The sequence below is a fragment of the Aegilops tauschii genome, chromosome 3 (assembly GCF_002575655.3).
Source record: "Aegilops tauschii subsp. strangulata cultivar AL8/78 chromosome 3, Aet v6.0, whole genome shotgun sequence".
NCBI lineage: Eukaryota > Viridiplantae > Streptophyta > Magnoliopsida > Poales > Poaceae > Aegilops > Aegilops tauschii.
Window position 1 is genome coordinate 299,066,472 of NC_053037.3, and position 5,857 is coordinate 299,072,328.

The following is a 5,857-nucleotide window of genomic DNA, read 5'->3' on the forward strand; positions in this document are numbered from 1 at the left end:
GCATTAATTTCACAAGATTCAGCATCGGTAAGAGGAGCAATCGGAGTGCTAAGAAAATCATTGTTGTTGGTATTGGCAAAGTCACACAATTTAGTATTATCTTGAGCCATCGTGACAAGCAAGCAATCCAACACACAAGCAAACAAGAAGCAAGCAAAAGAAAAAGCGAATGGAAAAAGAGGGCGAATAAAACGGCAAGGGTGAAGTGGGGGAGAGGAAAACGAGAGGCAAATGGCAAATAATGTAATGCGAGGGATATGAGTTTGTGGTGGGTACTTGGTATGTCTTGACTTGTGCGTAGACTCCCCGGCAACGGCGCCAGAAATCCTTCTTGCTACCTCTTGAGGATGCGTTGGTTTTCCCTTGAAGAGGAAAGGGTGATGCAGCAAAGTAGCGTAAGTATTTCCCTCAGTTTTTGAGAACCAAGGTATCAATCCAGTAGGAGGCCACACGCAAGTCCCTCGTACCTACACAAACAAATAACAACCTTGCAACCAACGCGATAAAGGGGTTGTCAATCCCTTCTCGGCCACTTGCAAAAGTGAGATCTGATAGAGATGATAAGATAATATTTTTGGTATTTTTATGATAAAGATTGAAAGCAAATATTGCAAAATAAACGGCGATAGAAATAGCTAGTTGACGGGAGATTAATATGATGGAAAATAGACCTGGGGGCATAGGTTTCAGTAGTGGCTTCTCTCAAGATAGCATAAGTATTACGGTGGGTGAACAAATTACTGTCGAGCAATTGATAGAAAAGTGCATAATTATGAGAATATCTAGGCATGATCATGTATATAGGCATCACGTCCGTAACAAGTAGACCGACTCCTGCCTGCATCTACTACTATTACTCCACAAATCGACCGCTATCCAGCATGCATCTAGAGTATTAAGTTCATAAGAACAAAGTACGCGTTAGGTATGATGACATGATGTAGAGGGATAAACTCAAGCAATATGATATAAACCCCATCTTTTTATCCTCGATGGCAACAATACAATACGTGTCGTTTCCCTTTCTTTCACTGGGATCAAGCAACGCAAGATTGAACCCAAAGCTAAGCACTTCTCCCATTGCAAGAAAGATCAATCTAGTTGGCCAAACCAAACTGATAATTCGAAGAGACTTGCAAAGATAACCAATCATACATAAAAGAATTCAAAGAAGATTCAAATATTGTTCATAGATAATCTTGATCATAAACCCACAATTCATCGGATCTCGACAAACACACCACAAAAAGAGTTACATCGAATAGATCTCCAAGAAGATCGAGGAGAACTTTGTATTGAGATCCAAAGTGAGAGAAGAAGCCATCTAGCTAATAACTATGGACTCGAAGGTCTGTGGTAAACTACTCACACATCATCGGAGAGGCTATGGTGTTGATGTAGAAGCCCTCCGTGATCGATGCCCCCTCCGGCGGAGCGCCGGAAAAGGCCCCAAGATGGGATCTCACGGGTACAGAAGGTTGCGGCGGTGGAAATAGGGTTTCGTGGTGCTCCTGGTTGGTTTCGGGGTACGTAGGTATATATAGGAGGAAGAAGTAGGTCGGTGGAGCCACGAGGGGCCCACGAGGGTAGGGGGCGCACCCAGGGGGGCAGGCGTGCCTCCCTGCCTCGTGGCCTCCTCGGTTGTTTCTTGACATCCACTCCAAGTCCTCTGGATCACGTTTGTTCCAAAAATAACTCTCCCGAAGGTTTCATTCCGTTTGGACTCCGTTTGATATTCCTTTTCTGCGAAACACTGAAATAGGCAAAAAAACAGCAAGTTGCACTGGGCCTTGGGTTAGTAGGTTAGTCCCAAAAATAATATAAAAGTGTATAATAAATCCCATTAAACATCCAAAACAGAATATATAATAGCATGGAACAATCAAAAATTATAGATACGTCGGAGACGTATCAGATGCTTGCTAGAATTTCAGTCATAAGTACGTATGATTTCCAACGCACTGATAGTATCTTAGCTTATGCATCTCCACATATAAAACTACAATGATGATTATATGATGAGGACATGGCTACCACAGTTACACCCATATCCCCTGCTGTTTTACCTCTTGGAACAATTGCTAGAGGTCGCATATGCCAATTCAATTATCAGGTACTTTCGTTTCTTGGTAATGTTTCTAGTGTTCATGAGAATATGATGCTGCCTAACTTAGATACATTTGTGTTGCTTGTAATTGAAGGGCCTAGCACGGACAAGAGGGATGAACGTTGGAGCATTGTCAAGCACGGAGATGAAGGTGCGTGCGAAGAGAACAAGAACGGAGGTTCAAGTGGAGATTTCCGGACTTTGAAGCCACCATGATGACATACAAGAAGATGGACGAAATATACAAGATGGCCTTTCATAAATTTCGTCCATAGCTATTGGTGTTGTGCCACCTTATTTTGGGCCAGGCCCATGTAATCTATTTTTAGAGTCCATATTGTAGGGAAAACGACTGAGGAGGTGTTTTAATCCCACCTTGCCTAGGGTGGACGAAATCCCCTCTCCTTTCCCTATAAATATAGCCCTTAAGGCATCATTTAGACTTGGGATTTGTTTAGTTAAAAGTTAGCCATTGCAACTTCGAGTACTTCGTTTGTGTCCAACGACCAGACCGAGACCACTTCCGGATCCCCACCTTTATCAATACTTCATATATATTCGCAATATTCAGATTGCTTTATCGTATTCTTGCTTGTTTTTCGATTGCTTGCAGGAATAGACCTTCGTGGTCAGGTTCATCATGCTCCGGCGTGGTCAATAACCTCTCGGAGTTGGTTTAGCGATTGGTAAGGCGCAACGTTGTGAACATTTGTAGTCGGATCGTCAAAGTCATCTCCACCAAATCGATAGTTATCATCTCATCGAAAGATCGGGACACCACGCCTCTATCATTATATTTCTTGTTACCATTTGCCTAGGGACAATTCCACACCTCTTTTCACCGCTACTCCACATTCGATTTCTCTTTTTTTTTCCTTCTAAAACGTCCAAATTATCTTCACTAGAATGTTTGGGAAAAACAATGTTTTGTGCCCATAGGATTTATTTGTAACAGATAGGACCTTAGAGAATACAAATCTTATCGTTGACTCCTCTTGGTTTTGACACTCCATACTTATCATCCCTGCTTTGAAAAGTATTACAATACTCCCCGCACTTGGGGATTATCGGTCACTAGCATTCACCTCAACTTCATTTTCTTGGCTAGTTGGTGGTTGGCTAGAACCATTGAGTGCATACACCTCAACCCTGTTCTCAACACGCGGTACACTTCTACTCTAGCTCATATCATGACTTGGGGAGGAGACATGTTGGTTCAAGTCAATTTCAAACAGAGGACCTTCGACCTTGGTGGCAAAAAATTCAAGTGACTTCTCTTTTGATTGCACAACAAATTTCTTGTATACCTCTGATACGTCTCCGTCGTATCTATAATTTTTGATTGTTTCATGCCAATATTATACAACTTCTACATATTTTTGGCAACTTTTTATGTGATTTATTGGACTAACCTATTGATCCAGTGCCAGTTCTTGTTTTTTGCATGTTTTTTGTATCACAAAAAATCCATATCAAACGAAGTCCAAATGCAATAAAATTTTACGGAAAATTATTTTGGAATATATGTGATTTTTGGGAGTTGGAATCACCGCAAATGGAGGCCCACACAGCCCACAAGACACCAGGGTGCGCCAGAGGAGCCTGGCTCGCGGTGGTGGGTTGTGCTCACCTCGTACGTCGGTTGGAGCGCTACTTAGGGCGCAAGGAAGCTTATATCTGGAAAAAAATCATGTTAAAATCTCAGCGCAATCGGAGTTATGGATCTCCCGGAATATAAGAAACGGTTTTCGGCTAGATCTGGAGAACACGAAACATAAGGGAACAGAGAGGGAGATCCAATATCGGAGGGGCTCCCGCCCCTCCGCCACCATGGAGGCCATGGACCAGAGGGGAACTCTCCTCCCATCTAGGGGGAGGCCGAGGAAGAATAAGAAGGAGGGGGGCTCTCTCCCCCTATCTCCCGGTGGCGTCGGAGTTCCGCCGGGGCAAGGATCGTGACGGCGATCTACATCAACAATCTTGCTACCGTCAACACCAACTCTCTCCCCCTCTATGCAGCGGTGTAACACCCCTTCTCTCCGTTGTAATCTCTACTTAAACATGGTGCTCAACTCCATATATTATTTCCCAATGATCTATGGTTATCCTATGATGTTTGAGTAGATTCGTTTTGTCCTATGGGTTAATCGTGATCTTGGTTGTATGATTGTATATTTTATTTATGATGCTGTCCTATGGTGCCCTCTGTCTCGCGCAAACGTGAGGGGCCCCCGCTGTAGGGTGTTGCAATACGTTCATGATTCGCTTATGGTGGGTTGCGAGAGTGACATAAGCTTAAACCCGAGTAGGTGGGTTGTTGCGTATGGGATAAAGAGGACTTGATACTTAATGCTATGGTCGGGTTTCACGACCTTAATGATCTTTAGTAGTTGCGTATGCTTGCTAGAGTTCCAATCATAAGTGTATATGATCCAAGTAGAGAAACTTTGTTACCTCATGCCTGTCCCTCTTATAAAATTACAAGAATGATTACCGGTACTTGTTATCGATTGCCTAGGGACAAATGACTTTCTTGTTGACAAAAGCTATCCACTTTTATTACCTCACAATTTATTCGTAGTTTTATTCTTTCCAAATAGTTTCATACTTGTTTTAGGTAAAGCAAACGTCGAGTGTGCGTAGAGTTGTATCGGTGGTCGATAGAACTTGAGGGAATATTTGTTCCACCTTTAGCCCCTCGTTGGGTTTGACCCTCTTATTTATCGAACAGGGCTACAAACGATCCCCTACACTTGTGGGTTATCAACCTCCCAATGCAAATGCGAGGTGATAGGCGTATTCTTCAATTGAGATTTTGATCGCACTTAACATCATACTTTCCTGATTAGTTTAACTCCATCATTGAGGACCATCCTTTTCAACAATATCTCACTCTTCAATAGCCTTTTCATAACTAGGACTTGTAATAAATACCATGGCTTAATCATCATCGTCCATATTGTTGGCATTTTTACTCAATAATACTATCTTGTCCAAATAATTAACATTAACGAGTCTCGCCATCTAAAAATGATGTAAAGAAACTCAATGCATCAATGACAAGACTAATGTATTTCATGGGTCATGGCTTCACATTGGTAGCTACAAGGCTAATGCATTATATCCAAATTACATCACTACTAATATATTGAATAAATCATGGCATTAATTAACATGCACACTAACTGTTGGGGATATAACTATTGGATATGACCCGCCCAGGAGGGGCCGGGTCATGCCACTACCGGCTTAAGAAGAGAAGGCCCAAGAGTACTATGAGGATGGCGGTCCATAGAGCAAGCTTATAGAAAGCCCAAGACCCGGGGGTGACTTGAGGCCCATGGGTATGAACCACCATATTGTGTAACTTGTATTATAAGGCAAGCTTAACAGTTACCGAGCTGGACACATTTGTGTATGAGCCGGCCAGGACTCTGTAAGCCGCCGGGCATTAACCCGTGTATATGAAGTGGGGACCCGGCGGCGGGTTAGGACAAGAAAAACAACAAGTCGAGAACTAGGTCAAGCGTATTCGCTCCCTTGTAATCGAAACTCAAGCAATACAACCCCAAACTGGAGTAAGCCTTTACCTCGTCTCGAGGGGCCGAACCAGTATAAACTCTCTGTGTCCTTTGTCCCGATTAACCCTTTCAAGCTAAACTAGTTGCGATGGATCCACACCTAAGTCCTTTCGCTAGGGCATCTGCCGTGTTAAGTCCACGACAGTTGGCGCCCACCATGGGGCCAGCG